The following is a 12,783-nucleotide window of genomic DNA, read 5'->3' as shown; positions in this document are numbered from 1 at the left end:
TTTACTGAAGTATAAAGTTAAGGGTGAGCTGAACCTTGAAATCACAGCAGCACACGTACCAGTGTTGGGAATGTTTTAAAAGATGTGCGGTTCAGCTTCCTATGCCAAATTTAGGCAAGTGGGTATCTATGCTTGGTTGAACACATTTAGAAATAAATAATTTGCTTTCTCCCTAAGTATTTTGTTTTATTTCAATGAAGGTCAAAATGCTAGACTTTTCCTCTTTTGCACTGAAATTTGATGGTTTACACAGAAAACATCTCTCTAGAGACACTCCTATGTATCTAAATCAGAATTCTCCAGACATTGGCCTCAATTTAGATTGATCAGCATCTCCTGTGGTGTTCCTGATCCACTTAATCCACATCTCAAGGTGGGTACCTACATCTGAATTTTTAACTTGTGTCCCAGGTCATTCTTATGCATATCAACATCTGAGAACCTCTGCCTGATACTCTAAGCTCTTCAAGGACAGGAACAAAATCATATTTCACCTTGGATCCCCGGCCTTTGGCATAGAGCCTGATATATATAGGAACTCAATAGTTTTTCTCAAAGAAATGAGTGAATTAAATAGAAAATAATGAAAAATGACCTGCACAGTTCTAAGATTTGAATACATGTCCTATGAATCACTGCTTCCATTTAGATAACTACTTTAAGTGAAGCCAAACCCAAATCCTATCTAAAACTACTAGTTACAAACATATCTGAAGCTGTATTCATTTGTCCTCGCTAAGTTCACTGGTCTTCCTTTCCAGATTCTGAAATCAAAATTTTAGAAATGTGGCCTAATAATCTGGTCCCCAGTTCCTGGCATATAGTAGGTGGTTAACACTAAACTGTTGAAAGATTTTGCTTTCAAATTTTTTCTGGTCTATTTCTTATTTCTTTTTATAATCTGAGTGGTTGAGGCTTATTCTGATAACTGAGAATATAGTTAATATTCTGTCCTAAAAACCTTTCCATGACACCAGGCCCCTTGTACGGGGGCCTGTCAATATTTTACCAAAATCCTCAGCTAGGATACCTGACCCAAACATACCCAGAAGTGCTGAGTTCCTTTGAACTGCTGCCTGACTGCCTTGTAGACTCCTTTCCAGAACCCAAATAGTGCCTACTCTTGCATAGCCCACCTCTGTGATCTACCTACCAGATCTCCTTGAAGGTAACTGATGATCTGATCTCATTATCTATTTCTTGGAATACCATATCCTAACTCCTTTCACCATTCATAGGTTAAACTTAATTTTTTTTCTAACTTTTATTTAGTTATTTTGAGACAGAGAGGGGTGGTAGAGGGGCAGAGAGGGAAAGAGAATCTCAAGCAGACTCCATGCTCATAGCGTGGAGCCCAATGCCAGGCTTGAACTCATGAACTGTGAGGTCATGACCTGACCTGAAATCAAGAGTTGGACGCTTAACCTACTGAGCCACCCAGGATCCCCTCATAGGTCCAACTTTGGATTCTGGCCACTTGTTGGAAGAATTTTTCCAGAGACATGGAATATTATCACAATCTAAATTCACTGATTTATTTTCAGTCCATGGGCTAGAGAGCAAGGTGCCTTTAAACTAATAAAAGGCTAGGGAATTGTTTCTCTAATGTTATTTAAGAGCTGAGATCTTAAACTAATTATATCCCATTTTCCCTTTCCAATTGTGCTTGGAATTTGAGGTCAGCCAGAGATGGACTTGAAACCAGCTCTGTTAGTCACATCCAAAAAGGTATTTAACTCCTCAAAGTGGCAGTTTCATCTGTAAAATGGGAACAATATTAGTGTCTCCTTATTGGATTATTGTTGGGATTCACTGTGAGGACAAGCTTTGCACAGTTTTAGGTACATAATAAGTGCTTGATAAGTGGTACTATTATTTAGGACTCTTTCTATATGGTTCCTCTCCAGAAAACCATCATCTTACACACAGCAACAGGGTGGTAGGAAAGAAAACAGTGTGGGCATGTTTTAGGATCCTCTAAGATAAGAATGCATCTGGATCATCTCTGGTGCATAGCTCCTCTTTCCTAAAAATAGAACACCTTCTGCTTTATGTCAGGAACTATCATTATTCCATTAGCAGCTTTGCTGAAAGCCACAGACAGCTCAGCAGAACCACTGTGTCTGCAGCTTGTTCTTTGACCCCCTAAAGAACCATAGGGGCTGAATTTCATTTCACTTGCTGGTACATGAGACCACACATCCCTCACAGCTCTCATTGTTTCTTATATCACCTACCCCATTAGTGAATATACATTCCTCTCTAGAAAGGAGGAAATCACAGAAACCACCATGGCCATGCCCATATGATAATTGATTGATCAATTCATTCATTTTAAAGAAGTAACTATAAGAAGCTTACAAACATTGAAAAATAATTTATGCTAGTTGGGAAATTTGCACTCTGGTTTCTCCATTGGAGTAGAGAGACAGGTGATAGCTCAGGCAGCCATGAAAAGGTAGTTTGCATGCTGTTAAGTAAATACTAATATTTGAACCTGACACAAAGTCTTTATCAAAAGGAAGCTGCTTTAATTTTTTCCCCCTAGCTGTAGGGATCATGGATTTGGCTAAGCAAAGAAACAATTTAAAGCTTAACAATTGTAAAGTAAAAATAATGATGATAAAAATAATTACAGCTTACATTTACTGAGTATTCATTCACTCTGTATTACCCGTTATATTAAAGGATTAACATGCACTAATACAGTTAATTTGGAGAAGGCTTCAGAGGTAAATATTATCATCCCAAATTATAAAGGTGGGAAACTTTGATTATGAAAGTTGAATACCATGTCCAATGCCCCGTGGCTAGTGGGTGACAGATCCAGGATCTCAACAGGACAATCTAACTCCAGAGTCATGGATTGAACACCCATTTTGCTCAAGACTGGGGCCAACAAACTTTTCTACAAAGGGCCACATAGTAATTATTTTAGGTTTTATGGGCCATGATATCTCTGTGAAAACCAGTCAACTTCACTGGTAGAAGGCAAAAGCAGACACAGATAATACATCAGTGAATAAACTTGGCTGTGTTCCACTTTACGTAAATAGGTACACAGCCAGACTTTGCTCAACATTGCTGCCTTTCCTGCAAACAAAGGAAGGAAAAATAAATGATTAAATGTTCTTTCAAAGTGAAATCTTTATATGACCATCACAACAGGAGAGCAAAACAATTCTGACAAACTCTTTCACTTCAGTGAGTTATATACTAGAACTAATGAATAATTACTTTATCACTATTTATTAGTGTACCACTTCCTTACTAAGTAGTCTTTACTAAGCAGAGAGGCCCTCTCATGCAATGAGTGGACCCCAGAGCCAGACCACCTGCCTTCAAATCCTGCACTGGCACTTGTTAGCTATATAACCTTGAACAAATTAACTTACAATTCTATGTCTCAGTTTATAGATCTTTAAAATGAGTATAATTATTAAACTCACTTAATTTGGTAAGAACTAAGTAAGTTAATACATGCATGTTAAATGTTAAGAAGCGTACCTAGTGCAGAATATTTTAAAAATGTTAACTATTTTTATTAAAATACATAGGGAAAAAGTTCTTAATTGTGTCTTTTTTTGTTAAGGAACTACTGATTGAGCCCATACCTTGGACACGGGTCTTTCCTGAGTTTTATTCTGCATAAAACATATCCTAGCCATTAAGGAACTTAAAATATAGTAGTCATTAAAACTCTGAGCTATTTCAAGGATGTTTTAGGAAGTGATGTTCCCATTACATTAAAATATTGTGAGCATAGTTGCCTTGTTTCTCTTCCTTCTTATGTACCACAGACATCTATCAAAAGTTTCATATAAATATTTAGTGGAGAAACATATAGTAAGGGAATATAGTGGGGAAAACATGAAAAGGTATATCATAGGTGGAGGAAGGACAATATGACTTAGAAATGAAATATAAAAATAAAAGCTAGCAGAGAAAATATTGGGAAACTGCAATGCAAAGTAATGATTTCCATGGACAATAATATATATCATGACAGTATGATAGCCTCACACTGCTTGAGAGGTCAAATTTCATTTTGATAAATTCTAAGCAAAATTCATAATTCCTAGATTACCTTGGGATCTAGTGGTATTAAAAAGTTGTCATTTGTGATGGTGGTTTAAAATTATGCCATTTACAACATGTCCAACCTTCAATAAGAATGATAATCTCAAAATGTCAATTCTCTCATCTGTAAAATGTCTTAAAATAATAATGATTACCTCATCACATTCTTATACGATGTAAATGCGATAGTGCATGTAAACCACCTAGCATGGGGCTAGTTCACAGAATAAAGTCAAAACATAGTATTTATCATCTTATTTTCACCAAGGGCTCAGAAAAATCTGTTATCTAGAACCTATCACAAAAGGATATGTTCAATATTATTCAACCCAGTTTAAGTATGACAGCCATATTAGGGTCCACTGGGTACTATGGCTGCCTCAAAAAACGTACTACTAGGTTTCCTGTTGTGAGAGTATAGGTGATTGACAGCCCTAGAAGCTGCCTTTCTGGATTCATCCTCACATTCATGAAGAGGAAACATTTCCAGCGGGCTACTCCCAGTCAATGGCTAGGCATAATGGGAATAGTAGTGTATATACATCTTATAAAACACAGGACTATTTTAACAAGTGCCTTTGACTGGAGGACTCATCATCAGCTTGGCCACAACCTTCTTAGAACTGCTCCAAACTGACTCTTTCTGCCTGGTCCTCTTCTTTACCACTTCCTCCTCAAGTGTCAGACCTGCATAGTGGTGTGAAATCTCCCCTTCCTCCTTTGACTCCCTCTCCCCTTTTATCCTTCACAGATCTTTCCCCTAATGTCCTACAATTTAATCCTACCTTGGCATCTGCTTCTTAGTGGACCCAAACTGAAACAGATACCCAAAATTTATTGATACAGATCCTGACCTGTTTGGATTTCCCAACTTTACCCTCACTCCTGGCTCCATTTTTCAACCCTGTTTTATTGGTTATTCAGTACAAACCCAATCAACTGGACACATGATACATATTTTTCAAGCTACTGACTTCTGCTCTAATTCCAAGCCACAATATTATCCCTCTGTCCCAAATAAGTGCTTCCATTACTTGTATCAACAATACCATTTCCCCTCATCTGTACCTAACATGGGCCATATGTGCACTGGTGCTTCTCCTTTCGTAGACTGCCCAGTGACTACCCACCTCTATGGGAAATCTCTCTTCACTCATGGTGACCTTTCAAAACAGTTTGTCTAAGCAAGGTGATAGTCAGGACCTATTTGGCTCAGGTCATGATTTCACAGTTCATGAAACTGAGCCTTGCATTGGGCTCTGCACTGACAGCATGACCTGCTTGGAATTTTCCCTCTTGCTCTCTCTCTGCTCCTCCCCACCTCATGCATGTTCATACTTTCTATCTCTCTCCCTAAATGAATAAATAGCCATTAAAATAAAGAAAAAGGAGAAGCTTCAATAGTACATGAAGCAACTTTATGAAGAGCTCCAGCACCCAAAACTGAGGGAAATAGAAATTTGAAGACGACATGTCTGGACAAAGATTCTAAAAGAGGAAAAGATGTATGCTCATAAGAAGGTGGTGTATAAAAAAACATAGTTGCTAATAAAATTACGATTCAGAATAATGCTCTAGACAATCAAATGCTTAATAAATCAATTTTAGTAATCAAGGAATTTTGTCTGGACATTTAGCTACAGGCTCACATATAATTATGAGTGTTTTAGTAATCACCATATGCAAATATAGCCACATTGGCCTTCCAGATAAGAAGAATATATTTTAAGTTAATAGGCACTGTTTTTTCCTAACAGTAAAATTTGGTCATTTATCCTCAAAGTTGTTTTTTTCTTTTTTGTCCTTTAAACAGTGATGACTATAATGTTTTTCTTTTTCCCTAGGTGGGTGGGGGGTGAAGATTACCTTTTTGTTTTTGTCATATATTTGGTCTATACCTCAACATTAACTATACACAAGCAGCAGGACATTTTCACCACCAGTGGGCAACATGTTTAATAACTTGATGTTACATTGTTTATTTTCAGTTAGAAAATAAATGAAAATTTAGATCAATAATCTACAAACCCTAACAATCATATCACACACAACTATCAGTAAAAAATTAGGGGAGACACACATTTTGCAATACATATACATTAGTTTATTTATAAATTATGCACAGGACTATACTAGTTGAACATATCATGCATAACAGTACATAAGCCAAAATAGTACTTCAAGGAAGAATGAAAAAATAAATATTAATGTTAGGGCTAATATTTTTCATTCTCCCCCTCATGGATCATTTTGCATATCCTACTTTTTATACCACTGGTTTACTTCATGAAAATATAAGTGAAGTCCTCAGAATATTATCAAAACAAAATTCCATTTCATTTTCTTCATATATTTCTACCAGGGATGCATTCCAAACACGTTTTTCTACTATTTTTTTCTGTTGTTGACAATTTCTAGATTACCTATATGATTTATATCTCTCAACATTTCCCTACATCAAAGCTTACAAACAGGCAGGCAATGGTGAAAATCAAACTTATTCTACATGGCTTAAACAGTATTTCTTAAATACCTGAAATTTAAAGTACATAGGAAGGGGGAAATGCCCTCTAACCTGCATGTTACCTACCACTTTTTTTTTTAACTCACATGTATACTGCTTAATTAAAAATGGCCACAAATTCCCTGGCATACCTTCCAGAGTTGAGTATATTTCCTCTCCACTTGAATTTGGCTTAGCCCTATGATTCGCTCTGACTGATAGAACTAAATGGAAAATGGCAATGTGTAAATGTCTGATAGCTTCTGTTTCATACATTTTCCATAGATTTCAGGAAACCCAGGTTATATGAAGAGGCCATGTGGAGGAGAACCAATGCGCTCCAGTCTAAATTCCAGCCGAGCCCCTAGCTGACAGCCATCACTATCTGTGAACTATCTTTGTAAGTAATCTTACAATTCAACAGATTCAAGCCTTTGGACCACCACAGCTGCATTTGATAACATATGAAGCAGAGGAACCACCTTACTGAGCCCAGTCTACCTACAGAATTTTGAATGATAATAAATGGTTGTCATTATTCCAAGCCAACAGGTTTTGGGGTGGTTTGTTACACAGTAATAGATAATCAAAGCATACATTACCTTTAAATGCTATGTGAATTTGTGATATCTTCCCTATACAAACTTTTCATTCTAGTTGGATTAATGGGTTTTTAATGTGACTTCACATGTGCATTCTCCATGTCTTTGCTTGTGATACAGGTTTGGTGCTTATGTACAAAATTCTAACCATCTTTCAAGACATAACTGGTTACATATTCTAGCTCCCATGTCCTAATTAAATAATCATGGATGAATTGCTTCATCTCCATAATCCTCTTCTTATTTATAGAATATGTGTAGTAATAGCAACTATCTCACAAGGTTATTAGGAAGATTAAAAGACATATTTCATGTAAAGAGCTTAACAGTGTCTGGCTCCCAATAAGTATTCAAAGAAGGCTATTTATTATTGAAACCCAACTCAAGTATTTAAATAGCCTTTATCTTCCTTCATTGTAGTGTGGTTTAGCGGAGTGGTTCTCTGTTTCCAGAACTCTATTCCCAAAGATATGAATGAATTCTCTTCCATCCCTTCAAATCTTGGTTCAAAATAGATCACTGAAGAGAGTATCTACCAAAAGCTAAGATTGATCTTTCAAAGTGGAAACATTTTGGTCAGAGTAAGCTCTATAAACAATAGGAAGTCAATGGATATTTGTTGAATTAACAAATAAATGAAAAAATCAGAAGGCACAGCCGATGTTCACCCAAAAATAGGAAAACAATTATTTCAGATGCTTTGTGTTTTATAATGTGTTACCAATACATATATTTCATTTACAAATTGGACTGATTATTAGCCTTATTAGTTCTTTGTCATGTGCCCTGTGTTATACCATCTTATGAAATGTATAACCATAAGTATGTATAAAAGAGTTGAACTTCATCAAGTCCATTGTCTAAGAAATATTGTCAGAATCCATGAGTATCTCAGTGTTATTTAATGGTGTTGTTGTATAGCATAAGAGCAGGTCTACAAGATGTTAGTATTTAATGTTATGTCTAACTTTTGGCCCTCACTCTTATATTGTACCCCTCATTGAGTAAAAGTTCTAGATACCCCACTGATTAGGAAAAAAAAGAACAGCAGAGAAGGTGACTCTAGAGAGGATAACATAAAGCCAAGTAGAGTGTCAACACGACAACTTAGAAATACAGATATCTCTTGTTTATGTGTTAGTAACCCACTCCTAAAAATCACATGTGCTATGGGGGGGGGGGGAAACAAAGAAGAACAAAATAGCTGGAAAGTATTTCCATTGTTTTATATAGCAAAAATGTGCGTGCGTGTGTGTGTGCACGTGTTCACTGTACTTCAACCCAACACTCTCATTTATAAATATGACTAAAACATACAAAAAAAGGCTCTACAGAATTAACAAACTCTCATTATGATATAAAATAGTTAGAATATATGCCTGTGGTTATCAAATAATTAGTAATTTTTTAAAATTACATTTTCTGCAGTAACATTTCAGTTCTATTGCAATCACTTTCTCATTTGTTTTGCTTATTTCCACACAATTTTCCTGAATACTTCCTTGTGTTTGGGAGGTCACATTGTAAACTTCTTGGCAAAAATCTGGCAACAATATGAAAGACATTCAGAACAAACACCCAGTGGCAGATAATGGCTCACCTTGAGTTGACACTGCGATGCCTTTCTTAGCATCAGACACGTCCAACCTACACATCTCCTTTGTTGACACTCATTGTACTTACACTTTTCAAAATATTTATCACGATTTTGACATTCTACTAATTGTTTTTGGAACACAACTGAAGGCTTTTCCAAAACATCATTTTCTTTGAAATTTTATATTGAACTCTGGGGACAAAAATATAAATTTTCCGATGCAAATATAGGCTGAAATGTTGGAGTTGAGTGTTACAAGCACAATGAAGTTTAGATCTCAAAAACTAAAATAAATTAGGCCATTGGGATATATTAATTAGAGAGATAATCTACAGGGTATACCTGTACAATGTTGCCTAGAATTAGAAGGAAATTATTTCTATATTGAAAACAGAAACTAATGTGGACTTTTTGTCTCCCAGCATCAACTCACTCTTTTTTAGTAATAGCAATTCTGTTTTATTTGGGGGAAACACTCCCACTCGTTGTTAGTCTGTATGATGTGGGTAGGACTGACCATACCTCCTGGTGCTGGCCAGGCCAATCATAACACATTAAACCTATGGCCACAATTCATATTTATGGATATAAATATAAATACATGATCCAAGCCAGTACAATGATATTCAATTCCAGGTTTGTTTGTTCTGTTCAGAATGAAGTTCTGCATCAGAACTTCAAAAGCCTCTTTTTTACTGGACTGCTAAGCTGTAAGGAACCTGATCTACTAGGAACAGTCAACACAGAGAAACACAAAACAAAGATGGATTTAAATCACTTAAATCCAGCTCTTCCATAAAGTCAGTTACCTCTAGAGTTTTAGGCTATGTGATTGATTGATTGATTGATTGATTGATTTTTTGCACAAGCTACACTGACTTAGAATATCAAGCAAAATAGGGGCACCTGGGTGGCTTAGTTGGTTAAGCGTCCAACTCTTGGTTTCAACTCAGGTAATGATCTCACGGTTTCACAAGTTCAAGCCCCATGTTGGGTCTTGGGATTCTCTATCTCCTCTCTGATTCTCCCCCACTTGCACTGTCCCTGTCCCCCTCAAAATAAATAAACTTAAAAACAAGGATATCAGGCAAGATATATAAGCAAGGCCATGGTGGCAAGTAAACACAGTGGCTTAACATTTATTTCTCACTCCCACAAAATCTGATGTGGATCAGGTAACTCTCAAGGGAAGTTCTTCATGCAGTGACTCAAGGATCCAATCTGACTCAACATGTGGCCTGCACAAAGTGCCCCTCAAAGAGGAAGAGACAGTGTTAGGTAAAACATTCTTCTTAAATACTTTGGACTAGATGTTACATGCATCATATTTGCTCATGTGCTGTTGGCTAAAGCTAGTCATATGGCTTTTGTGCCAAGAAAATGGGCACACTGAATCTTGTTAGCAATAATACTCTTCTCCACAAAATCATTTTTGGATATTTTTAACTAAGTGTCCTGACTAATACAGAAATATTTTCAAGTAAATTATAAAGATTTCCTTTCCCATAATTGCCTACAAGAAAGAGGTTGAGAAAGAAAGATATTAGGGTGAAACATGGTAACGAAGGCAAACCTGGGTCTCTTTGGAGAGAATATGCCCTGTATAAACTACTGGATAAATTGCCTAATATGATTCCATGTGATGGGTGCACACTAGTGCCATTCATCTTGTCACTTTGCAGAAATGATATTATTTTCTCAAGCAATGTAGCATTATGTACCTCACCCCAACATCCAGTAATCACCCTCTTTTCGTTCTGCATCCTGGCATCAATCACACTTCATAGCTGAGAAATGACATTGGCAGCTTGGGCTCAGCTGTGAGGTACGGGGCTTAGAGCTTTCATTCATCTTTATCAACTCCTCTATAGACTTTCTTTGCCACTCTCAGCAGCATCACCAGCTTCTCCTCCACCAAGGCATGGTATTACACAGTTTAACCTTTTCAACTCCACTTATTCAACAAATCTAGCAACATTCCCTTCCCATCCAGACTGATAGCATTTAAACCCAGGACCCCATCATCTAGCTCCTCATTCAGATCAATATCCTTCTTCTTGGTTCTCCTGATATTAGGTGCACTCCTCTCTGACTCATCAGGTACACCCTTGCCAGTCCGATTTTACATAAACACCCACAATGTATTCCTTCATATTATTTCACTGACTTTCCAGTGAGTCTCTATTTTCTACCAAAACCAATATAAACTCACTCATTTTATTAATATGATCCCATCCTTTCTGCTCAAGTTTATGGTACATTCTTTCTGACATTTATCTGTTATTCTACACAAGGCTGTCTTCAAACAATCTCACGTGGAATATTCTAGCAGGGTTGCCTATAAGGCCTGCTACTTCTGCAGAAGCAAGCTGGTTTGGAAGAAAAAAAACCTGCAATCATGAGTTCAATAAAATATTCTCAGCAGTAGACTTGGACTCCAAAATAGATAATCACAAGTCTAAATATTCAGATATGGGAAACTCATTAATTGGATTTAAAGGGGTTCTGTCGGACTTCGGCTCAGATCACGGTCTCATGGTTTGTGCGTTCCAGCCCCATGTAGGGCTCTGTTCTGACAGTGAGGAAGGAACCTGCTTCAGATTCTCTGTCTCCTTTTCTCTCTCTGTCCCTCCCCCACTCATGCTTACTCGCTCTCTCTTGCTCTCTCTCTCAAAAATAAATACATAAATAAAAATTTAAAAAATAAAATAAAGGGGTCTATACTATATATAAAGGTACTGCAGTATAAGTCTCCAGGATAGGTTATTTAAAAAAAAAAAACAAACTCAAGAGCATATCTTGAATATAATTAGACCACTAAATTGAACTCTTTAAAAGATATAAAATAATTACATCTTTATTTGGGTATAGCCCTCAATAGCAGATATATAAGCTATAGTAATATTTCTCAAACTTTAGTGTAATGCTTCTCAAACAAGACAGCTGGGAAATGGAATATTTAACTTTTCAATCAACTTCAGAAAAACAAGGTGCTAAATTGGCTGCCTCTACTCATTACAAACACCAGCAGAAAGCTAGGAATTAGAGGGTCTCCTAGGTGGCTTAGTCAGTTGAGCAACCAATTGTAAGATTGCTTCTCCAACTTTAGCAATGCTTCTCAAACTTTTTTCCAGTCTTATTGAGATATAATTGACATACAGCACTGTATAAGTTTATGGTATACAGTATGATGATTGACTTACATATATCATGAAATAATTGCCATCACAGGTTAACATCCATAATCTCATATAGGCACACAAAAAAGAAAAGAATATATATATGTTCTTTATTCCAACTTTTTCAAAGTGTGCAGTTTGTTCACTTGCAAAGCCTTGAGGTCTATGCATAAAGATTATAATTTTGTAAGTCTATAGCAGGGTACTGAAATGTGTACTTTATCAATCATTCTAGTAAACTCTATAGATATCCTATGTTCCATACCTTAAAATAATAGTAACAACAACACTGGTTTATACAGTAACCAGTCCTATGAAAAGAAGTTGACCATGGCTGAAGGAGTTGTCAAAGCATCAATGAAATGTATTGATCAGGGGAAAATTCAAGATTTGGTGAAGTATAACTGGACATACAAGACACTTTTCACTTAGAGTATCCAAATATGGCAGATGCAGTGGCTAGGGCAAGGCTTCAGTTCATTAACTATGAAAGTTACATTACTACTACATTAACTCTCAAGCTGACCTGAGGGATTCAAATGATCAGGCTTTATCTAAGGATTAATACAGCAAAACTAATTTAGTTTACACTAATTCATAGGTATGATGAGCAGATAATATACTATCTATTTTGGACTGAGTTGACTCAGAAACTGGCATAGTGGCTGCAGGTTGAAGACATCAGAGCTGGAAAATAAGGAAATATAAGGCTGTAAACATAAGGAATGTCCAACAGTACAAATGCCCATACTCAATGCTACTCCCCTACATCAAGAGCCTTACATGCAAAAAGCATCTTTTAAATGAATAGAGTGCTCCGAG

This window comes from Acinonyx jubatus, chromosome D1, assembly GCF_027475565.1.
Source record: "Acinonyx jubatus isolate Ajub_Pintada_27869175 chromosome D1, VMU_Ajub_asm_v1.0, whole genome shotgun sequence".
In the NCBI taxonomy this organism is placed as follows: domain Eukaryota; kingdom Metazoa; phylum Chordata; class Mammalia; order Carnivora; family Felidae; genus Acinonyx; species Acinonyx jubatus.
The sequence above is the reverse complement of the archived record's forward strand: the minus strand, read 5'-3'. Positions refer to the sequence as shown.